Source organism: Ursus maritimus, unplaced genomic scaffold (assembly GCF_017311325.1).
Source record: "Ursus maritimus isolate PB19 unplaced genomic scaffold, ASM1731132v1 scaffold_29, whole genome shotgun sequence".
Lineage (NCBI taxonomy): Eukaryota > Metazoa > Chordata > Mammalia > Carnivora > Ursidae > Ursus > Ursus maritimus.
In genome coordinates, this window is record NW_024425452.1 from 28722040 (window position 1) to 28748349 (window position 26310).

General features: G+C 37.2%; 1 pseudogene; it reads left to right on the top strand.

Moving 5' to 3' along the window:
- Nucleotides 1–24769: 24769 nt before the first annotated feature.
- Nucleotides 24770–25664, top strand: LOC103657403 (annotated as a pseudogene).
- Nucleotides 25665–26310: the final 646 nt, after the last annotated feature.

Here is a 26310-nt window from a genome sequence, read left to right on the forward strand (position 1 = left end):
ATAGACAACAAAACAAAAATGGACAAGTGGCATTGCATCAAACTAAAAAGCTTAGACAGAGCGAAGAAACAATCAACAAAATTAAAAGCAACCTATGGAATGGGAGAAAATATTTGCAAACAATATATCTGATAAGGGGTCAATCTTCAAAATCTATGAGGAACTCATATGATTTGATAATCTCAAATACAAATAACCCAATTAAAAAATGGGCAAAGGACCTAAATAGACACTTCTCAAAAGACAGAATTCAAAAGGTTAAATGGTATATGAAAAAGTGTTCAACATCTTTACTCAGAGAAATGCAAATCAAAACCACACTGAGATACCACCTTACACTAGTCGGGATGGTAATCAAAAAGACAAAAATAACAAGTGTTGGAAAAAAGAAAAGGAAAACTTTGTACACTGCTGGTGTGGCAGGAACATAAATAAGCACAACCACTATGGAAAACAGGATGGAGATTCCTCAAAAAATTAAATCAGATCTACTACATGATGCAGCAATCCTATTTCTGGGCATACATCTAAAGGAAATGAACTCACTATCTTGAAGACATGTGTACACTCCAATGTTCATTATGACATTATTCACAACATGAAACAAATATAAAAACAACCTAACCATCTGTCTATGGATGACTGGATAAAGAAAAAGCAGCATACAGATCGCTCAGCTTCAAAAATGAGGGAACTCCTGCCATTTGCTCAGCATGGATGGGGCTGGACAATATTATGATAAGCAGAACAAGCCAGACACAGAAAGAGAATTTACAAAGTTCCAGGTATGCAAGATGAACAAGTTATAGATATCTAATGCACAGCCTGGTGAGGATAGATAACAATATGTTATTGCATAGTTGAAATTTGGCAAGAAGATGGATCTTAAATCTCTACACACACCCAGACACATACTAGTTATGTAGAGATAATGGATATATTATTTATGTAAAATGTTATGAAGGTAGTGATTTTTTTTCACAATGTATACATATATCAAAACATCAAGTTGTGTACCTTAAATATACAAAATTTTTACATACCAAAGATATCTCCATAAAGCCAATTTTTTAAAAACTCAGAATTCTAAGAAAGGTTTATTGGTAAGCCAAAAAGAAAGATATACAATAGAAAAAATAAAGCTAGGGTTAATGTGTGACATGGTCCTGAGTATAAAGGTAATCTGTAGTTTAGAGCCCATATTTTTTGCAATTAGAAACTTTGAAAACACCTCTGCTTTTGTTCTAATATTACTTTTTTATTTAATGATAATATTACTTTGGCATCTTAAAAAACTAACAAGTGAAGTTTACATATGTCAAAATCTTTAGATTAGCAAATTTCAAATATGTTAGCAAAATACCAAGATTCAATGTAAATTGGCCAAGAATCTGATCTGCTGCTCTTTTTTAAGCTGTGCTCTTTCACCCCAGGCTGAATTCAATTTGCCATTAATTGCATCCTGTCGACCTTTGAATTGGATCAGGGAGCCTTTATTTGGTGAGCCAGGAGGCTCTTTTGTGATATTGTGCACTGTGGACTACTTGCTACCTTCCACCCTAAAGGCAACTGAGGGTTCAGGAATGAGTTGACATATCAATTAGTTTGTAATCAGTGTATAAAGTCCTTGGAGTACTTGAGGCCAGTTTCTATTCTTACTTATCAAGTCAATAGAAAGTCCACCTGAAAAACAGATCCATAAGGCACAAAACAAAATGAGAATGAGAATCTTGACCTCATTGTAAACTGGAAAATAACTATTGTCTCCAGGCTAGACCCTTCTGACAAGATGTCTTCTCAGAGGAAAGCATCCACGGTGCCTCCCGCTGACAAGTCTGGGAGTGGAAGTGCTGGTATACCTGGGTGATGCCTCCAAGGGAAGACCAGGAAATCTCTGCTTACAGGTATGCGGCATACATATTCTGGTCCAGGAATTACCAAGCACAGAACTCATCACCACCCAAATCAGAGGTAAAGCTTGGAAAGGATATTAAGTTTACCAAATTTAGTTTCTGTAACACAGCTGTTTTGTGATGTTTTGATCCAGTTTTGAGGCCCTGGCTAGAGGACAGTCAGTTCCCCTTCTTGGGCAACTATTAATTCCACACCCAACCACATCCCTTATGGGTTTCTCAGACTCTGAGCCACTATACACCACCCCAATTGCCCCAAGAGCCAGTACCAGACAACCAAAGACAATCCTTTTGCCCAGAGCCCTCTGAAATTATGCAAATTAGCCAATCCTTACCCTTCCTCACTCATTCCTTTCTGCAGAAAGTATAATTAAAGGTACTAGCTAGCCCAAAGTTCCCTCCACCCTAGTGCCTCCTGACCCACCTGTGCTTTCCCTGAGTGGCCCCATGTAGTGTGCTGTGTTCTCCCCAGGAAACTGATTAACAAAACCGTAAAAGTCCAGTTTCTTATTCTTGAGCTGCATCTGACTTCGCTATACGTTACTCAAAGTAATATGGTTAAAACTACCTCCTCATCTTCTCAAAGGGAAGAGAAATGTGTGGAAGAGGGAAATGAATTGCCTGGGGTCTCAGAGTTCTTGGCAGAGGAAGGTCCAAAATTCGGGTTTCTGATCACAATCTTGTAACCCACAGTTCCTTTCTTTAAACCTCACATGAAAAGCAGAGATACCAGCGAATAATAATACAGTACTATCCCTAATTTACGGAGCAAGTGATGTAGGCAGGCTGGGTCTGAGGACCCAGAGGGGTTCTCGCAGCACCAGCCAAGAGATTTCTTAGCCACAAGCAGGATTGAAACCAAACACAAGCCAGCAGGAAGTGAAAGTAGTTCATGGAAGACATAGAAAGACCAGACACAGAGAGAGCATCTGGGAGACTCCAAAAAGAAAAGACGAGTCTTGTGTTTATTTGGGATCTGAGGTTTCTACTGAGGCTTGTGGTCAGTGTACATATCCCCTTATCTCCAGGAGTTTTTTATAACAGGGCAAGGGCCTAGGTGTCCCTTATAAATCAATCACTCCTTGGAGCTAGGGGCTCCTGGACTCAAGATGTTTAGTGCTGGTGGTCTGGAATACACATATGATAGCTTCGTCTGGTCATTCTCGCCGGGCCTTCCTTAGATGTTATCTGTTGTGCTGGAAGACTCTAAAGAAATCATTAACCCCTTGTCCTTTACAAGGAGGACATACACGATTTGCACTATGAGGGCATATGTAAAGTGGGGGGTGCAGGTCCTAGCAAGAATAGACACAGGAAAAGGAGCAAAAGCAGATTTTTATGGAGTCCTTCAGTTTCCCTGTCTCATAATTACTAGAACTTGCTATGATGTTTGACACTGTACATACCCAACAGTTTTTCAAAGTATTTATTATAAGACTCAGTTTGCCTTTGAGAAAACTGGGACTCACAAAGAGGAATAGGCTAATACCACAAAGCCACTTTCTCATTTATCATATAAGAAGCAATTCTCAGTCACGAATCAAATGTTGAAGCTTCCAAGTCAATGCAATAGTCACTGCCTTCCTTGAATGATATGAAGCTCATTAAAAACAAAGATTCCTCTTCCTACACTAGTGGACGAGAGAAAATCAAGGCAAAGAAGAGATAAATGATAGTTGTGAATTATTTAAATATAACGAATCCACAGAGGGAAATAATTTTTTAAAAAAAGATTTTTATTTATTTATTTGAGAGAGAGAGGGAGAAAGAGAACACGAGCTTGGGGGAGGAGCAGAGGGAGAAGCAGACTCCCCACTAAGCAGGGAGCCCAACTTGGGGCTCGATCCTGGGACTCCAGGATCATGACCTAAGCCAAAGGCAGACTCTTAACCGGCTGAGCCACCTAGGAAATAGCATAATCTTAAAAAGAGAATATGTACTTTCTATCCCTCCCTCTTTTCCTTCGTTTACACATATTCTATGCTCTATTTTTTTCATATTTTTGAATGCATATGATGTGCTAGACACTGTTCTAAGGATTTTGCATATAATCGTCGCAACAGCCTGATGAGTTATTATAACTAACCGGTTTTACAGATGAGGAAATGTAGGCACTCACTACTAAGCTAAGCCGTGTGGCTCCAGAGCCTGCCTTCTTGGCCACTGCATTAAACTTCTCCTCTCATCTGATACATGTTTATAAATCGACTGTACCTGTGCATTTCCCCCAGTGAAGATATCCAACTGAAATATTAAGGAAAACCTAGAAATTATATACAATTTCACTCCATCTGTCCATGGAGTCTTTTCTATAATATCGCCAAGCTTTATTTCTGCTCACTGAAGGTCAAGATAGAGAAAAGGCTATTCCTGGGCTGTTATTAGAATCTGAGCTATGACTGAAGTTGAAACCCAAGTTTTTCTGGGGAACCAGATTTCTGAGGTTCTGAGGAAGGGGGAGACTAGCTTTGGAAGAATATATTTTCTCTGCTGTGATTCTGGAAGAACTATATTGAACATTTCAAAGCTAAGAGTAAAATCAAGCTGTATGTCTGGGCAGTTTGGATTGTAGCACATTTGTGGGTATTTGACTTTCCACAGAGAACTTAATGAAGATTTAGGAGGGCAGTGTGTGGTATCATGGAAAGAGGGCTGGCATGGGAGTCAGGAGCCAGTTTTGGCTATGTCCACTTAGCTTTATTCCTGTAGCTTCACTTCACTTATGCAAGCTGCAGTTTTCTCCTCTGAGTATTTAAATTGTTAAGGCACAATAAATTATAGAGAGTTCTGGAAGACTGAAAGGCAGAGAATCCACTAGGGGACCTAATGGCTATGGGAAGTATCTCTTTGGCCTAGAGGAGAAGTGGAATCATGCCAGAGAGGGAAATCAGGTGATGAATACCAAGAAGAAGAGGGGAAATTCTCTCAAGCAACATCAGAGAGGCTTTCCAGGCATTCTCGCTTTTACCGAGCCGTATGCAATGCCCAATCAATTAAGTGTGGATCTTCTCATGAAGGGAACTCTCCTATAAATGCTCTTGCTTCTCCCCTCTACAGCTTTTAGCCCTTTGCAGGGGCTAATAGGAGTATCCTAATACCAAAGAAGAGTCCTCCTCACCAATAAAAACAGAACAGTTTTGTGCAAAAACACTTCAGCTCCGTCTACGCACAGATAACTCTTGAGGGCGGGAGTCAACCAATGACAGCCCACAGACCAAATCAACCCACTATCTATTTTGGTGAATAAAAATGTGAGGGAACACAGACACACCTATTTATTTATCAATTGCTTCTTTCAACAGCAGAGTTGAGAAGTCAAGACAGAAACCACATAGGCCACAGAGCAAAAGTACTTACTGTCTGGCTTTTTACAGAATAAATTTGCCAAAGCCTGCTTCAAGGAATCTTAAAGGTAACTCTAGCTCAGAGTACACTTATCCTCCCTCTCATCTTGAACTGTACAGGTGCCAGTGCGGTCAGTGGCATCCTCTCCATATTTATTCCCTCATAGTCCAAGGGTATCCTCAAGATCAAACAGACCTCAAGGGAATTTATGTTCTTTCTACTACATCAGGCCTCTAACAGCCATGTCACCTGATTATCCTTCTCCCTGCAGTATGCACACGGCACTCACTTCTCCAAGATCACCTCAGTGCTGGCTAGAGATGCAGGGAAGGGACTTAACAGAAAAGCAAATAATCACAAAACTATCCCAGATGAGCCCAGGATAGCATGAAAAAATTATGCAAATTTTCATCAACATCTCTGATAACTCATTTTACCTATTTTGGTGGAATATTGTCAGATGGAAAGCAACCTGCTTTTCTAGCATTTCATTGAATGAGGAGTCTTGTGACAAAATTGTATAAAGTGGCTTAATTAGCAGAAGTTACTGTATTACAATACATCAAACTTTAGTAGATAGATTAACTTTCTACATTAAGAATTCCTAACACACCCTGGTTAGGAAACCCCTTCATATCATCCACAGCTATGGGCTGACGCTCTATTGCCTTTCCTTAGATTACATTCACTTCCTGCTGGCTATACCCTCTGTTTCCTAGGATTCCAGCTTGGACACAGGATCTTAGAAGACACCAAGAATTCTTTCAAATTCTAATCAAACATTCATTACTCTTCTGCTCTTTAAACAATACTTTCAACTTCTTTTTTTCCCCACTCATTTCTGTCTTGCTAAAGTTCCCCTGGAAAGCAACTAATCTAGCATCTGATGTTGCCTGGATAGTTGTCTCCTTACCCGCGGGCTCTCAAACCCTGGGAGAAAGAGCATTCTACAAATTCATCCTGATGTCCTTGGCAAAGATACCCAAAATCTCTTTTATTATATATATTCATCATCTTGTGTTTTCCATCCTTTTGTTCAACCTTTCATCTCCTCTGGAACATTATGGCAGTCATGTCCTAAGTGATTCTCTTATGCGGTATTCTTTAAAGTCCTGCATTAGCAGCCTACTAGTTAGGGCATAAGATCAACTTAATGGATCAAAATTAGCCTTTTTTTAATGAAATGGAATGGAATAGATACAAACAGAATGTGTAAGAAAATATGAGAGTGCGTCACATCAAGTAGCATATACACACTTTTCTATATCATTGTACAGATATATTATATAATACATATTATACATAAACTTTGTATATATATGAACCATAATGTAAAATAAATTTCTTTCTGTGGGTTAACATCAAAAAATATTTGTAAGTTACTCTTCAGATGTCTTTCCTCTTCTTTCCAACCCATCTTTCAGGATTCTTCTTGTGAATATATGACTGCATTTGGAGGTGTATTAGATATGCCTTTAAGAATCCAGATAGATTTTGAGAACCAAAATTGCCCTCTAAGACTGCTTTGCTTGTTCTTTTCTTAATTGTTCCTTTAGATCAATTTAGTTGGGCAATTGTTATCTCATTTCTTGGCCCAAACACAAAAGGAAACTTTTATATTGTGAAATAAAATGCCACTGCAGCACTAGAAATTTAATTACTAATTAATGCCCTTATTTATATCTGTAAATTGATCATTTAAAGTCTACCCTTACTGTAACTCTGAAAATAAAAATTGTTTTAACATTTATAACTTTCTGTAATTCATAGTAAATGGCTTATCTAGATCATTGTTTTTTAGTATCTTGGTAAATTTTTCTTTGCAATTGAAGTAATACATTTGAGGGGAAAAAATTAAACAAATAAAATTCGTTGAGAATGAAAAAGAGCATTGTTTCCACTGAAGTGGAAATCTTCTCTCACTCTACTATAGACAATGGCAATGACAATCTCAGTCAAGTCAGTTTCATTACATTCCGATGAAATGATAATTCGTGGTTCATGAGGCACTGCACAACTAAGACCCTAGCTTTTACCAATACCTTTCATCATTTGCTCCCGTAACTCTACCAATTAACAGACTTGTGTATTTCTTAATTTGCCAATAACATGATGGCTTTTCTATCAATTAAGAAACTCAATATTTTTTCTCAAATAGATTACAATATAATCATGACTTTTTATATTGTCAAGACCCATATTTGAAATTCATCAGTGGCAGTATCTTATCCTCTTGGATGTAACTTGAACTAGATGACAACTGGGGCCCCTTTCAGTTTGAAAAATCCTTACCCTGGCCCATAAGACCCTGTGTCTTTGTTTGATGCCACTCCCTCTCTGTTCCAGTCACACAGGTTGGCCACCAGTCCCAAAAGAGATCAAGCTGTTCCCTATTGAGGCTTATGTTCTTCCATTCATCTGGAACATTCTTTCTCTGCTCCCATTTGCTAGCTCCTACAGACCTCACCTAAAAGCCCACTCCTCAGGGAGACTTTCCCATAATCCTTAATTAAGGGTGCCCCATCCCACTCTCCATCTTAACATCCTGTTCATTACTTTTCTTCCACGTACCACAATATGGTTTTGTCTCTCCTTATTTAATTTTGTCTCACTGGAATATAAATTCCATAAGGACAAGAAATTTTCTGTCCCACTTTATCCTTTATAATTCTCACCAGAGGACATGGTTTCTAGTACACAGACTTTCAATACATTTTGTTTAAAGAAGTGATTGAAAGAATCATTGAATTCTTTCGAGTCAACTCAATTTGTCAAGCTCTTAAAAAATAGTGTTAAAAGTATTCCTTCTCTCATGCCTGTCTCCTGCTTTCAGATCCAGATTGGATGCGTTGTAATTAGCCACACTATAGGGAAAGGATTTTGAAATTGTCTCTTCATCCTATGATGTCAAATCATGTCAAATCAAGGGCTGGCGATTTCCTCATTCATTTCCAGGTCATCACGTCCCTGATTTTCTCCTTTCATTGACTCACTTTGAATGTGGCTTCCCCATTAATCCGTTCATTCATATATTTGGTGAGCTTTTGCTATGTGTTGAGCACTATTCTAAAAGCAAGACCTAGAGCAGTTAAGAAAACAGACAAAAATTTCTGCTTCCATGAAGTGCCACTCAAATCAATTCCCACACATAAACTTCCTTGAAGAGTAAGGGTACAGTTCATCTGACTTTATTTCCCTCTAAGTATCTGGCATGTTGGCTTATACGTAATGAGTGATTAAGAGATACTTTGTAAAATAAAGTAACGAAATATAACAAAACAAAACCTCAGACAATGCTAATCCTACAGAAGGTGATCAGAGGCTCTCAAAGAGGGCTTAGAGGACCATGGCTCAGAGAATACACGGGATATTATCTTTGACTTTTTTCCCTTACCACCTCACCTTGAATTCACCCCTTTCCAACACACAGAAATGTTACACATCTAATCAGGTACAGGCCCCTGTACATTCCACTTCCTGCAGCTTTCCTTCTCTGTTCTTACTGCCACCACTGAAATTCTAGACTTTTTTGGCTCATTCTCAGACAATCTCAATAACAATAAAGTCCATTTGCCCAGTTCTTTCTCCTTCCAACCCATTATATACTATGCTGCCAGATTAATGTTTCTAAGTCTTACTGTTAATCATTTCAGTAATTTCCCCAAATGTCTTCAGTATCTTTCCACTGCTCATCAAATTATATGCACACCTTATTCTATTGGTCAACAATCTCTATAGTATAATCTGAAATGACTTTTTAGAATTTGCATCCCATCATTTTACTTTGAATTATTGATAACCCAGTCAAATAGAACTATATTCCCCAAACCTACCTGACTTCTCATAACACACATTCAAATGCACATGCACACTTTTAAAAATTCCTATTAAAAAGGGGCACCTGGGTGGCTCATTTGGTTAAGTGTCTGCCATCAGCTCTGGTCATGATCCTACGGTCCTGGGATTGAGCAGCAGGCTCCCTGCTCAGTGGGTAGTCTGCTTCTCCCTCTCCTTCTGCCCCTCCCCTTGCTCGTGCTCTTTCCTGTGCTCTCTCTCGTGTATACGCTCTCTTTCTCTCATAAATAAATAAAATCTTTAATAAAAGAAATTCCTGTTGAAGAACAGTGACTGTTCATTAAGGAAATAGACACCCATGTCCCATTATGGAGTTTATTTCCCAGCTCCCTGTACTGCTGCCTGTGTGGCTTTTGACAAGTTACCTAATCTTTCTGGGCCTAAATTTCCTCCTCGATAGCAGGAGATAATATTGCCTGCCTCACAGAGTTGTTATAAAGAAGAAATGAATTGGTATATGCCAAGCTCCTAGAATAGTGACTGCTACAAAATGTATTCTCAAAACACCATACCTACTCTCAGAATTCTACTAATTTCTTAGGGATAGGAAGCCTCTTTAGACTCCCCAGGTACATTTGAGTTTTCTTTCCTTTGGACATTTTCTGGTATTTTGTTGACCATCTTTTGCCATTTAATATGTTCTTTCACATTTTGACACGCTTGTAAGTGTGTCTGATTTCCTCTGATTAAAATGATAAACCACTTAAAAGTAGATAATCTGTATAATGCATATTTTACATACAGTTTCTAAAATAGTGGCTGGTACATACTCAGAGATTAAAACAATTTTCTAATGAAGTGAATTTCACTATAACTAGACAAAACAAGCATATAACTTGTTTAAAAACATTTGGTGTCCTACGCCATATCTACAAATGTTTTAATTTTTTATATCTATACATCTACAAATGTTTTAGATCAGTGGTCATCAAAATTTGGACTAGGGATCCTTAAAATAAAACTATTCTCACAATCTATAATACTAAGACAGTTGCCTTTTTCATTCTCGTTCTCTTGCAGGTATACCCTGAGTTTCCCAGAAGCTTCATGACATGTAATAATGTGATAATATAATAGATTGAATGCAGAGGTAGATATAAGAACCCAGCTGTCTTTTTAAAAACCAAATATTTTAAGAAGGCTCTATATCTTTTGAAAAACCATTCTTCAGGAAAACAGAGTCTTATCATTTGGCTAATTCACAGGCTTGAAAACCCATTGTCTGGTAATTACTGTCCACAAAACACAAAAGCTTGGAAGACAAAGCCGAGCAGAGGGAGTAGCACTTGGAGAATTTATTTCGGTGTTAGTCACAGGTAGAGAGAAAGGGACATGTGAAAGAAGCAAAAAATCGTGGAAAATAATCAGTGTCATTTCAAAATGCTCTGCTGATACTTAGGTTTTCTATTGCTAGGTCACTTTAACTCCAGGAGTCTCTAAGGCATTGTGTGCAGTGGAAATGGAGCGAGTTTTGAAATCAGAAGGTGTAAGTTTGAATCTTGGTTCTGTTTATCTCAAACCCTTTAGGGTCGCATTCCCTACTTCTTATTGGTAATAAGAACTGCTTCCACTTATAGATTATTTACTCCCTACTAGAAGCTTTAGTCTTCATTTAATTGTGAAAGCACAACAAAAAATAAGACATGAATTACTAGTATTCTCAATTTACAGGTAAGGAAATTTAGTTTTATAAAGACAAAGTAATGTGCCAAGGTTCTCAGAAGATAAGTGTCTGGGCAGATTTAAATCTAGATAGCCTAATTCAAAAATTCTTATTCTTAAACTGTTTATTATAAAACCAAGTGAAGTTATTTGTGAGAAATTACTTTGTAAGCTGTAAAAAGTTGCCTAAGTGATAATTATTATGACTTTAAGTGTTTTGTTTCTTTTATGTGATCTTATTTCCTTTCAGAATAAAAGTTTATTGATATTTATGCTAGCAATTTTTGTTAAGAAAAGGTTGCATGGCATGTGATCTTATTTCCTTTCAGAATAAAAGTTTATTGATATTTATGCTAGCAATTTTTGTTAAGAAAAAGTTGCATGGCATGGAAAGAGGAATCCTCCAGAAAAAGAAAAGAAACCTTTTTGTGTGTGTGAGTTTCTCTAAATTATTTCATAATAGAAAACTTTTTCCATAACATTAATTTCTATATCGAATCATTAGTCTACTGCAGAATATGCATGCTAACCTAAGCACTACCCCATGCTGTTGAAAACTTTCCTAAACACTGTTTGTAATGGATGCATACCTTTCCTTCAATGGATATAACATGAGTAGCATAGTCATTCCCCTGTACTGGAATAGAATTTGTTCCTGAGTTTCAGCTTCTATAAATAATGCGAAGATGAACATTTTTGAGCAGTTTCCCTCTGTATGGGACATAAATTCTTCTAATAGTTTTTCAGTTCAATGTCAGACTGATTTGTAGGAGCAAATAAGAGTGCTCATTGCACTATGTCCTTCCTTGCCAGAGCTGATTAATCTCATTTAAAAACAATTTTCCTTATTTGATAGCCTTCAACAGTATGAACTTACTATTTTTTCATTTTAGTTTTTCTCAAGTTTTGAAAAGCAAATTATTTTATTATATTATTTTTCAGCCTTATTGAAGTATAATTGACAAATAAAATTCTAAGATATTTAGGGATCAATGTGATAATTTTATATATATATATATTATATATATTCTAAAAGGATTCTCCCCTTCGAGTTAATTAACACATCCATGCCCTCACATATTTACTTTTTTTTTTTGATGAGGACACTTAAGTTCTATTCTCTTCACAAATTTCAATTATACAATACAGTGTTATCAACCTTAGTCACTATGCTGTGAATTAGGTCCTCAGACCTTATTCATTTTATAACTAAAAGTGTGTACCGTTTTACCAACATCTCCTTATTTCCCCTACCTCCCAGCCCCTGGCAATCACTTTCCTACTCCCTGTTTCTATGAGTTTGACTTCATTTTTTTGTTGTGCATGTAAGTGATACTATGCAGTGTTTCTCTTTTCCTGGCTTATTTCCCTTAGCATAAGGCCCTCGAATTTCATAGAAGACAAATTTCACAAATGGCATTCCCTTTATATACATACCACATTTTCTTCATTCATTCATCCATGGAGGGACACAGGTTTTTCTATATCTTGGCTGGTGTGAATAATATTGCGACAAACATGGGAGTACAGATATCTCTTCCAGATAATGGTTTCATTCCCTTTGGATATATACCCAAAAGTGCAACGACTGGATCGTATGGTAGTTCTATTTTTAATTTCTTGAGAAAACTTCATACTGTTTTTCTAGTGGCTATACTCGTTTAAATTCCTACCAGCAGTGGACAAGTGTTCCCCTTTCTCCACATCCCCACCAGCATTTGTTATTTCTGGTCTTTTTAATAATAGACATCTTAATAGATTTGAGGTGACATCTCACTGAGGTTTTGATTTTCATTTTCCTGGTGATGAGTGACGTTGCACATGGGTTCGTGTGTCTGTTGGCGATCTGTATGTCTTCTGTGGAAAGGTGTCTTTTCAGATCCTCTGACCAATTTTTAATCCAATTGTTTGGTTTTATTGCTATTGAGTTGTATGTGTTCTTCTATATTTTGGATATTAACCCCTCACCAGATATAGGAGTTGCAAATATTTTTCTCCCATTCAGTAGGCTGCCTTTCATTTTGCAGATGGTTTCCTTTGCTGTGCAGAAGTTTTTTAGCTTGATATAGTCCCACTTGTTTATTTTTGCTTTTGTTGTCTTGTCTGTCTTTTGGTGTTAATTCCAAAAGAAGACTGCCAAGGCCGTTGTCATGAAGTTCGCTTCCTGTTTTTTCTCCCAGGAGTTTTATGGTTCCAGATGTTATGTTCCAGTCTTGTAACAACAAACAAATTGCTAACAAGGTAGAATTTCATTGTAAGTGCTCACCAGTAATTGGATTAGATGTCCTGACATTTAGTATTATTTTTGTAAAAGATACTGATTTAGCTACAGAAGCTGAGGGTATGGTCACACACTCATACACAAAATGGCACAAGCGAGTTTTTGTTTGGCAAGGAGAGGGAGAAAGGTCTTGTAAAGTGGCTATGAGGACAAAGAAGAAAGAGGAAGGCAGTGGAGCATCTGATTCTCCCGGCCTTTTGGACTGGGTTTGAGTTCCTATGAATAAGGAAATAAAGAAAGAGAAGGTGCTGAAACTGCTCACTTTGGGAAGCTTTACATATGCTCAGCTATTTTTAGGGCTCACATCACGAAACACAGCATGAGCTGGAGAGGAAGCCTCTCAGTCATGGAATAGAACCAGCTTTGGCTGAAAACTGGAAACTTGACAAAACTTGTAATCGTAGCTCCTAAAAGGGGGGGGGTCAAGGCTATTTCCAGTGCTGCCTTTTGCCACGAACAGGCATATGTAGTACATGGAACTATAGAAGAAGTTTGCTGTTTGCTGTGGAGTTTCACCAGTAAGAGCATCAACTCTGGAGTCAGCCTGTCTCCGTTCAAAACTTGGCTTTGACACTTGGTGGCTCTGAAAACTTGAGCCCCATTGTGCTTCAGACTCCTGACCTGTCAACATGAGGGTGCTCATAGTACCTGTGGTATGTGGTTATTGCAAGGATATGATAAAATAATCTGTAATAAGCATGGCATAGTGCCTCGCACCATAGTAAGTGCTCAGTAAATTATCTACAGCAACTCTAGCTGACAAAATGGCCTTGCATACATAATTTTTAGCTCTTTCAGGGCATTATAAAGTAACTGAGGGAAGATAAGGCTGAGGTCCTGGCTTCTTATAATCAGGGACTGATAAGCCAGGAGACTTTTGTGTTACTGTTGAAAGGGGCTAACAGTTACTGTTATTGCTAAAAATCTTTAACCACAAAGAATTCAAGGTCGAATAATTCAAGAAAATAGTCCAAATTTTTAGTTCAAAAATATTATTAAATCCCAAGGCTTTCGCTTCTCCTTCTCCATAATGTTTACCCTTAAAAATGGAATGTACAGAGTAAGAATGAAGATGAGCCATGAATCTGGATGATGTAACCCGAAAGAGCATCAGAATGGAAGTCAGGAAGTGTGGTTTCTTGTCTCCGATCTGTAGGCATCCTTGGGGTAAGTCAGTCATTTTACAGCCCTGAGGCTCAGTTATGTTAGCTGAAAAATAAGTATACTGAAATATATTTTCTTATAAAATGGAAAGTGTTATACTGTAAAAAAAAAATCTCTGACTTAGTTATCAGAGAAACAGATCTGAATCTCGGCTTTACACTTCCTGGCTATTGATCATGAGGTCACTTTACTTCTCGGTCATTTCACTCCATGGATGCACTTCTCTTCTCTGTCTCAGAACACTGAGGAATATAGACATTATAGTGCCTTTAGGTTACTTGTTGACGCACCATCTCAAAACAAATTAGAACACGTTATAAGTAAAGGTAATCAAAAACAGTCATGGAAGAGATTTTTTTATCTTTGATTTGACTGAATATACCACATCAGACAAAACTACTTTAACTCATTTGCTTCAGTTCCTATATTAAAGATGAGAAAGTTTTTAAGTTGAATATGACCTTTGAGATTATGTACATCAACCCCACTATTTTATATGTTAGAAGACTAACCTCAAAATCATGGTCAAGGAGCTAGGGGAATTGTATTCTTTTTCATCTCAGTTCTATCTAACATGGCCAAATTCATCATTTCAAGACCTATCTATGCTTTGTAATATAAGTTAATTCTTTTAAAGAGCTAGGTACTAATTTAAAAAAAATTCTCAAGATTTTTATTGATGGCTTAGAAAAATTTACATGTCCTAATATTCTTTATTCTTATAGTTCAGGTGAAATCTCATCCGTTTTTAAACAGCTCAGTAAGTCAGCATGAAAGGAAACATTCTCCTTTTCCTATGTGAAAAATGTAAAAATAAGTAAGTGTGCCTGTATCATGAGATAGAATCAGGAAAGGAAGTATTGCCACAGAATCTAGCACTGATATGAAAATTTTAAAAAGAAATTGCTCACATATAAGTAATTACAAACCATTTTAATAGTTGGAGTCATTTTAAACTAGTCTGCCTACTGTCAAAAGCCTTTAAATTAGCACAGGACTTTCATCAGCCTTTCCTAGCTTCACTGAAGTCAGGACTGTAATATAATCTGATGATTAAATGATCAGGGCTATCCTTTGCCAAATAGAAAATGGTATAGAAGCTTTTACAAAACATACCATTGTCTATCTGAGAAGTGTTTCTATAATAACAAAGTTACTGTAAGTACCCCAAAAGGTGATGAGTTTCTGCTGGGTGTGAAAGTTACCTGCAGTCTGTGTGTGTGTGTGTGTGTGTGTGTGTGTGTGTGTGTGTGTGCTCGTGGTGGGGAGAGGGGGGAGCAGAGGGAAAGAGAAAATCTTAATGGAGCCTGACATGGGGTTGATCTCAAGACCATGACACCATGACCTAAGCCAAAATAAAAAGTCCCAGGCTTAACCAACTGAGCCACCAAGGTGCCCCTACCGGGGTTTGTAAAGTGATAAAGCCACTGAGTTTATGATGAATTACCTCTCATTTCAAAAGTGCATCCCCAAATTCTGAGAATTAAAGCCTTACTGTCCCAGTGTTTTAATCATCTCTCTCTCCCACCATTTTATTTATTCGCTCTCTACTGTAGGAACAGCAGGCCCCATTTCTGACTGTGCAGGAATTGGAGGCCCACATCAAGCTGTGTGACATGCTTGAATGACAAAGGAATGGAGTGATCCCAGGGACTGTGGAGTCAGGGCAGAGATATTTATTGCTTAGCAACCCCAACTGATGTCAAGAGTTTTGCTAAATGCAGATGGTAAGTAGGACTGTCAAAAATCAAAATCACTTTGCTATAATTCCTTTAAATTGTTTTCAATAAAAAATATTAATTAATTTACCCATGTATTTGTTTGATTGATTGATATAACAGCTTTCTGGCCAAGCACTAAAGTGGCAATTACAATTGCTGATCACACTAACCGGTCATAGAAATACAAAACTTAAGAGAAGAGAACTCCCACACTTCTGGAGGATAATCAACTACTTTTCTGAATTGAAATTCAAGTGCATTTCTCTAATCACTGTTGCTACTCAGGGTCTAGGAAAGTAACAAATGATGGTGGAGTCTTTGGAAGCACATTGAAAATAATGGCATGTTACTTAAAAACTATCATTTATCAACAGTGTAATACAGTAATACCATATTTACCTTTCCATGTTGGAGGCCTTTCTTTTCAGGAAAAGTAAGTAACCGATTATATTCTCATTCATGCTAAGTAGAGTCTCACAGGCTCTTTAATTAATTTTAAATATGCCATATGGAACCAAATATAAATATGAAGCATTTCTTTAAATCAAAAGTATGTACCCAGTTTACGTCACCATAAAAATCATACCTGCTGTTACCAGGAATTACTACCGTGGGAACATGCTTTACCGGTTTCCACGTAGCTACAACCAACAACTGAAAAGAAGAGCTTATGGAGCTTTTGGATGTAGCTCCTTAAAAGGAAAGCCCAGTATGAGGATAGTACCCCTTTCCCAATCATAAACAGTGGCATGTTTTTTTCTAGCTAACAGGATGCCAACATTAGGAAAACAATAGACAACTCTCTCAGTAGTCATCCATATGGTACAGGCCAGCAGTAACGGGAAACATTTTATCCGACAAATTAGCTAGATCCTAATGATCCACAATGCTCAATTAACAAAAATGATTTATTTAAAAAATTAGACACAACACATTTAGAGAAAGAAGCAAATGAAAATAAGACCAGATTTTCAGGAGGTTTTTTTTCCTGTCATTTTTCCTGTCTTTTTCTTTTCTTTATTTAAGTATTTATGTGTTTGTTTGTTTGCTGAGATTTTCAATTTTTTCCTGAGTCAGTTTCAGTAGTTTGGGTGTCTTTAAAAAAAATTAGTCTATTTCATCTAGGTTATCCATTGTTGATACACAATTGTTCTCATATTCCTTCATAATTTGTTTTACTTCTGTAAGGTCAATCATAACATTCCCTTTTTCATTCCTGATTTTATTAATTTCAGTCTTCTTTATTTCTTGATTATTTTGCTAAAGGTTTGTCAATTGTATTGATCTTTTCAAAGAACCAACTTGTGATTTCATTAATTTCTCTATTGTTTTCTAGTCTTTATTTCATTTATTTTTACTCTAGCTTTCTTTATTTTGTCTTCTTTTTGTACTAGATTGTTTTGTTTTTCTAGTATTATAGTGGAAGTTTTAGTTATTAAATGGACATCTTTCTTCCATTTTATTTTATTTTATTTTTTTATTTTTTAGAGGGGGAGAGTAGGGAGGGAGAGAGGGACAGAGGGAGAGTCAGGAAGAGAGAATCTCAAGCAGGATCCATGCCCAGTGCAGAGCCAGATGCAGGGTTTGATCTCACAACCCTGAGATCATGACCTGAGCTGAAATCAAGAGTTGGGTGCTTAACCAACTGAGCCACCCAGGTGTCCCTTTCTTCCTTTTTGAGTTAAGAATCATAGCTACAAATTTCCCTGTAAGCACTATTTTAACTGCATTTCATTAAGTTTCTGTATGTTGTGTTTAAAATGTCATTTATCTCAAAGTATTTTCTAATTTCTCTTACGATTTCTTTGATCCACTGGTTGTATATGAATTTTCACATATTTGTGAATTTGCCAAATTACTTCTGTTATTGGCTTCCAATTTCATTCCATGTGATCAGAGAACATACTCTGTATCACTTAACATTTACAGGGATATGGTCTATCTTGGAAAGTGATCCGTGTGCACTTGAGAAGAATGTGTATGCTTCTGTTGTTGGATACAGTGTTCTATACATATCTGTTAGGTCTAGCTGGTGTATAGTGTTGTTCAAGTCTTCTGTTTCTTTACCAATCTTTTTACTGTTTTATCAAATACTGAAAGTGAGTTTTGAAGTCTTCAGCTATTATTGTTGAACAGTCTGTTTCCACTTTCAGTTCCGTCGGTTTGGGGCATATACTTTGGGCCCTAATATTAGCATATATGTTTATAGTTATAACTTCTTGATGGCTTGACCCTTTCATTATTACAAAATGTCCTTCCTAGTAACAATTTTTTGTCTTAAAGTCTACTTTGTCTGCTATTAGTAGAGCTACTCTCACTCCCTTTTGGTTACTGATTGCAAAGTATGCCTTTTTTCATACTTTTATTTTTAACGTAGTTTTGTCTTTAAATCTAAATGTGTCTCTTGTACACTGAATAGAGTTGGATCATTTTTAATCTATTATACTAGTCTCTTTATTTTCATGTGGGATATTTAATACATTTACACAACCTAATTACTAATAAATTAGGGTTTATGTCTGTGATTTTGCTACTTATTTCTATATGTCTTATATCTTGTTCATTCTTCTATTCCAGTACTACATTCTTTTGTGTTAAGTAGGCATTTTCTAGTGTACAATTCCCTTGTTGTTTCTTTAACTATAAATTTTTAGTTATTTTCTTAGTGGTTTCCCTGGGAATTATAATTAATATTTTAACTTAAAAAAATTTAGCTCAGATTAATACCAACTTAATTACAATAGTGTATAAAAACTTTACTCCTATGCAGTCCATTCCCATCCCCCTCCTTTGTGCTTTTATTGTTATACAAATTACATCTTTCTATGCTGTATATGACTATCAACAGATTTATAATTATTGCTTTATGCAGTTGTATTTTAAATTGGTTATAAAAGACAGAGAACAAACGGATGGTTGCCAGAGGAGGGGGGAGGGGGTGGGAGATGGAAAAAATGGGTGAAAGGACATGAGAGGTATAGGCATCCAGTTATAGAATGAATGTCTTGGGAATAAAAAGCACAGCATAGAGAATATAGTCAATGATATTGTAATAGCATTATATGATGTCAGATGGTAGCTACACTTGTAATGAGCATAGCATAATTTTTTGAAGGAAACCCTTTATGATGTCTAATAGGGAAAGTCTGATAGTAATGAATACGCTCAGTTTTGGGGTTTTTTTTAATCTATAATTGTCTTAATTTCTCCTTCAATTTTGAAGGATAGTTTTGCTAGAGATAGCTTTGAAGGATAGTTTTAGTTATCCTTTCTTTTCCCCCCCCCAGCACTTTGAATGTATCCTCATACTGCCATCTGGCTTTCATTGTTTCTGATGGGAAATTGGCTGTTAATCTTATTAGGAATCCCTTGCACCTAATGAGATGTTTCTCTCTACTCTCTATATTTTCTCTTTGTCTTTGGTCATTGACAGTTTGATTATAATTTGTCTATGGGATGGATCTCTTTAAGTTTTCCTACTAGGAGTTCATTGAGCTTCTTAGACATGTCAATCAATTTTTTCATCAAATTTGAGAAGTTTTTAGCCATAATTTCTTCAAATATTCTTACTTCACCTTTCTCTCTTCATACCTCTGTAAATATCATTATGCATATATTGATATGTTTGGTAGTGTTCCACTGATCTTGAGAATCTGTTTATTTTACTTTATGCTTTTGCCTTTCTGTTTCTAAAACTGGACAATTACAATTGATTTCCCTTCAACTTTACTGATTGTTTCTTCTGCCTATTCAAATCTGCTGTCAAACCTCTCTAGTGAATTTTTTATTTCAGTTATTGTACTTTTCAACTATAGTCTATTTGTTATTTTTATTAATTTCTATCTTTTTTATTTGTATTTTCTATTCAGTGAGACAGCATTCTCAAACTTTCCTTTAATTCTTTAGACATTCTTTCCTTTAGTTATTTGAACATTTTTTAAGTAGCTGATTTAAAGTATTTGTGTCAACAAATGAAGTATCAACATCTGGGCTTCCACAGGGACAGTTCTATGTATGGTTCACACTTTCATATTTTTTTGTATATCTCATAACTTTTTTTTGAAATTCAAACTCTTTAAATAATTTAATGCAACAACTTAGGAAATCAAAGTATCTCCTGTCCTCAGGGTTTGTTGATGTTGCTGTTTGTTGTTGCTGCTGTTATTGACCTTTCTGCACTAATTCTATAAAGTCTGTATTCTTTGTCAGTTCGTGAAAGTTTCTGCTCAATTCTTAGTGGTCAACTAACGATTGGACAGAGATTTCCTTAAATGCATGGAAACAATAACTCTCCCAGTCTCTGCTGAGGCGCTAAGTGTGTATTTGAGGCTGTCCTCAACACTCAGCTAGGTAGTTTACAATCAACCCTATCTTAGCCTTTGCTTTCATCATACACAGAGCCTCAAGGTGAGCCAGAGATAAGGGTTGTTGTGGTCTGAATATTTGTGTACCCCTTCTAAAATTCACATGTTGAAATCCCAGCCTCCAAAGTGATATTATTAGGACTTGGGGCCTTTAGGAGATGATTAGGTCACACAGGCAGAGCCCTCATGAATAGAATTAGCATGTCTATAAAACTTCTTTTTCTGAGAGAGATCCCTTGCCCCTTCCATTATGTGAGGACACAGTGAGATGATGCCATCTATGAGGAAGTGGGCCTTCATCAGACATGAACTTCCCAGCTTCTAGAACTGTGAGAAATAAATGTTTGTTGTTTATAAGCTATTCATTCAGTTTCTGATATTTGTATTATAGCAGTCCGAACAAACTAAGACAAGTGTTTAGGTTCTTCTCAGGTTTTCTGTTAGCATATACACATCCCTTGGCATATGAGCAGCCCTAAGCATGCAGGTGACCTCCCAGATCCCCAGAAATATGTCAGGTCTTTTCAGCGCCCCCTATAGACATCTCATGTTCCAGATTTTTAAAAAATTATTTAGTTAGCCTATTGTTTGCTCCAACTGTTAACCATAATCTTGGGCAGTCAAAATATTAATAATTTCCTCTAATTGTTTTTGACAGATGCCAGGGAAAAGGCTATTCCTACTAGGTGAGCTCCAAGTCAGATCAAGTGAAAACAGCCTTGTCAGCAAGAAACATCTGACAGGTAAAATAATGATAATTTTCTGGGAATGGGTCTTTGGAGGAGCTCCAACCCCACTGTGCACTTCCAAATGCTGCTAGGCTGCTGGTGTTTACCATGATTATGGACTACTGTTTTTTAAGGTTACTATAGATCTTGGCAGGAGGGTATGGGAATAGGGAAAGTTAAAATGCCATAATAATTACTCTTTTTATTGCAATTCAGCTGTTTTTACAGACTCTGTCAAGCCTTTGGTTAATTTTTAGAGTTCTATAAAAAAATTTCTAACAATTACTGCCATTGTTCTCATTTCATGAAGGGGAGAATATTCAGAGATCCTTCCTCCACCATTTTTGCTGACATCGTTTTACTTGGTTTAGATTTGTTTTGTTTTGTAATGTTTTCATGCACAACATAAAGTTATACAAACTTCAGTATGCCTGGGTGGCTCAGTCACTTGAGCGTCTGACTCTTGATTTTGGCTCAGGTCATGATCTGAGTGTTATGGGATTGGGCCCCATGCCAGGCTCTGCTCTCAGCACAGAGTCTGCTTGGGATTCTCTCTCCCTTTTCCTCTGCCCCTCCCCCTGTTCATGCTCTCTCTACCTCAATAAATAAATAAATAAAATATTTTTTAAAAATTTAACTTCACTTTACTCCATTGAACTAAACACAAAGAACAATAATTATCAAAATAGCTAATATTTATCAAGGTCTTAGGATGTACCATGCAGCATTGTAAATCTTTTATATGTAGTAAGTCTTTTAGAACAGCAATTCAACAGGTTAAGGTGTTCTTAGTATTCTTTTTTACAAATGTAGGAACCAAAACACAGGTAACTTGCCCATCACTACGCAGCAAGTGGTAGCCAGGAATTCAGGAATTTAGCACAAGAAAGCCTTTATCCTAAAGCACATGTTTTTATGGATGCCACACTACAAACTAAAAATTGAAGCTTGGAAAAATGCCTAAATAAAGTTATCAGCCTTCTCTATACACAATAGTCTTTTTTCTGGTCTTTTCTTAGAAAACTAATACAAAGGGAGAGGAAACTTCTTTTATTTAGAAGTTGGTTTGGGCAACTACTCTCAGATATATCTATAAAAGGAAATTTCTAGACTACCTTTAAGAAAACAGCGCATCAGTAGGACAAAAAGAGCAATGAGTTAGGGCATACCTAGTTACCATGACAATGCATAGTATCATTTTGTCTACTAATGCATCAGTATTTGGAAGTAGGTACAGAATAAGGAGACTACAACCCCTCGCTTTTCATGTTACTGATTGTTTACTCTCAAATTTTCAATTTGATTCTTTTAACAATTCTATGACATATAATCTACTCTTGCAGATAATGAAATAGAGACTCTATTAGGTTAAGTAAATTCTTGAAAACAAAACATTCAGTTTTTACTCTGTGTCAGGAAATGTTCCATGAACCTTAAATTTATTGGCATTTTCCCTCCTCACAACAATCCTGTGAGACAAGTATTATCGAATTATTCCCATTTTACAGATGAAGAACCTGAGGCAGAGAGAAGTTAAGTAATTTGCCCAAGGTCACATGATAGAGCTGAGATTTGAACGCTAGGGATTCTAGTCATAGAGATTGAAATATCACTACAATAAAATATATGAGATTGCAAGACCACTTCTTTAGTACCACAAAATGTCACATATAAAAACTGTAAAATAAAAAATACAATCCAAAAAATTAGTTTTGTGTCTGTATATGCTTTAATCCCATCTTGATTGGGTGATGCACTTTACATGAAATTAAGAAAATACTACAGGGACCCAGCAGTTGCCATTGAGCTGACCTGTTCACTAGCATAGGAACAGAGACACTGGCTGAGGGCTGCAAACCTAGGTACCAGGTCTTGGCTATACTTTACCATAAAATCCATACCGCTGCGTGGTGGTGCAACCAGTTTCCAGGACAAACTGGCAAATGGCAAAAGTGCAGCAGGACCCTCCCCCAGAGGATCAGCATGGGTCTGCTCTGTGGGGATCTCTAAAATTTAGAGTTTGGAAATCCAGTCACGTGCCTGCAAAAAAACACAAGAGTGCTGTGCCACCTGACAGATGAATCGCTCAGATGCAGGCAGGGTGAAGACAAGGATTTGGTGGAAGCCAGGGACACAACAGGGTGATGGTTTGCTCTTCTGTGAGAGCTTCCTGAAGAGTGGCAGTACGCGCTACCCAACCCAGAGAAAAGACAGTTGGATGATGCCATTCCTCCCACCCCTGTCATCACTAACCAATCTCAGTGAGCAAAACAGCACCATCTGGTGGAGGCCGCAGCCACTTACACCAAGCCCTTCCCCCTCCCCATCGCCCTGCAGTTTCATCTCCACTAGCGCAAGTCAGCCAAAGAATCAGTGTAGCAGGCCCCACCCCCAGAAGGCCAGCACAAACTTTCCCCATGCACCAAGTCTATTGATCATAGAGAGCTACAATCAAAGCTTCGGTTTGAGAGGAAGTAGGTTTTAGCTTCTTTCTTTTCTTTTCTTTCTTTTTTTTTTTTTTTTTGACCTCTTCCTAATATAGCCATTATTCAGCAGCAGGAATGCAACAGGCTTTCCTAACAAAAAACAGTGACCCAAATAAAATGACAAGACAGAGGAATTCACCCCAAAAGAAAGAAAAGGAAGAAGTCACAACCAGGTATTTAATCAATGCAGATACAAGTAAGGTGTCTGAACCAGAATTTAAAACAATAATCATAAGGATACTAGCTGAGCTTGAGAAAAGCATAGGAGACGCTAGAGAATCCCTTACAGCAGAGATAAAAGTACTAAAAACTAGTCAGGCTGAAACAAAATGCTATAACTGAGTGGTAAAACCAAATTGGATGTGATAGCAACAAGAATGGATGAAGCAGAGGAATGAATCAGTGATATAGAAGATAAAATTATGGAAAATAATGAAGCTAAAAATAAGGGAATGAAAAGTATTGGATCACAAATGTAGACTTAGGGAACTCAGTGACTCCTTAAAATGTAATAACATTTGTATCATAGGAGTCCCAGAAGAAGAAGAGAAAGAAGGTTTGAGGAAATTATAGCTGAAAACTTTCCTAAACCAGGGAAGGAAACAGAATCAAAACCCAAGAAGCTCAGAGAACTCTCATTAAATTCAACAAAAGCCAGCCATCACCGAGACATATCATAGTCAAACTCACAAAATACACAGACAAGGAAAGAATCCCGAAAGCAGCAAGGGAAAAAAGTCTTTAACCAACAAAAGAAGACAAATCATGAACACAGATCTGTCTACAGAAACTTGGCAGGCCAGAAGACAGTAGGAGGAAATATTCAACATGCTGAATGGGAAAAATATGCAGCCAAGAATACTTTATCCAACAAAACTGTCATTCAGAGCAGAAGAAGAGATAAATAGTTTTTCCCAGACAAACAAAAGCCAGCCCTGCAAGAAATATTAAAGGGGACTCTTTGAGTGGGAAAGAAAGATCAAAAGTAGCAAAGACTAGAAAGGAAAAGGGAATATCACCAGAAACACTGACTTTACAGGTAACACAATGGCACTTAATTCATACATATCAATAATCACTCTGAATGTAAATGGACTAAATGTTCCAATCAAAAGACATAGGGTATCAGAATGGATTAAAAAAACAAGACCCATTTATGTGCTGCCTACAAGAGAATTATTTTAGACCTAAAGACATCTCCAGATTTTAAGTGAGGGAATAGAGATTCATCCTTATGTACCATAGGTGGCTCAGGCAACAAGATGTCCAACAAAGTGGTCTGCTGGAAAGCCAGTCATGCCTGGAGCTGGTATGCAGCCTCGGGACTGCAGCTGAATGCACAGCTAGAAGGTTGGCTTTAACAAGTACAGTCTGCAAGAGCCCTGCTAGAGCCATAATTGCACCCCATGCAGGATACTGTGGGTCTTGTGCTGCTCATGTTTACAAACAAGTGGATCCATCTATTACCTGGAGAATTTTCATCCTTGGGCCTTCTCATCATGTGCCTCTCTCAATGTGCACTATCCAGGGTGGATATACATAGGATACCTCTGTATGACCTTTGTATGGACCAAAAGTTTTACAGAGAACTACGGAAGACAGGAATATTTGAACACATGTCTCTGCAGAGAGAGGAAGATGAACACAGTATTGAAATGCATTTGCCTTATACAGCTAAAGCCATGGAAAGCCACAAGGATGAGTTTACATTATTCCTCTACTGGTTGGAGCTCTGAGTGAGTCAAAAGAACAGGAATTTGAAAAATTGTTCAGTAAATATCTAGTGGACCCTAGTAATCTCTTTGTGGTTTCTTCTGATTTCGCCATTGGGGTCAAAGTTTCCATTATAGTTACTATGATGATTCCCAGGGGGAGATTTATAGATCTATTGAACATCAAGGTAAAATGGATGCGGGTATCATAGAACAACTAGACCCTGTATCATTTAGCAATTACTTGAAGAAATACCATAATCCTATATGTGGAAGATATCCCATTGGGGTGTTATTAAATGCTATCACAGAGCTCCAGAAGAATAGAATGAATAAGAGCTTTTACTTTTTGAATTAGGCCCAGTCACGCCAGTGTAGAAACTAGCAAGACAGTTCAGTGAGTTACGCAGCAGGAGTACTCACGATCCACTGAAGCTCCAAATCCTCAGGGATGGAAAAAGGACAGTCTCTTCAACAAATGCGTTGGGAAAACTGGACAGCAACATGCAGAAGAATGAAACTGGACCACTGTCTTACACCATATACAAAAATTAATTCAAAATGGACGAAAGACCTAAATGTGAGACCTGAAACCATCAAAATCCTAGAGAAGAACACATGCGGCAACCTCTTTGACATTAGCTGTAGCAACTTTTTTCTAGATATGTCTCCTGAGGCAAGGTAAACAAAAGCAAAAATGAACCATTAGGACATGATCAAGATAGAAAGCTTCTGCGCAGCAAAGGAAACAGTTGGCAAAACCAAAAGACAGCCAACAGAATGGGAGAAGGTATTTGCAAATGACATATCTGATAAAGGGCTAGTATTCAGTATTTATAAAGAACTTACCAAGCTCAACACCCAGAAACCAAATAATCCAGGTAAGAAATGGGCAGAGACATCAATAGACGTTTTTCCAAAGAAGACATCCAGATGATTAACATACACATGAAAGGTTGCTCAACATCATTCATCATCATGAAATACAAATCAAAATCAAAACCACAATGAGATACCACCTCACACCTGTCAGAATGGCTAAAATTAACAACTCAGGAAACAGCAGATGTTGGCAAGGA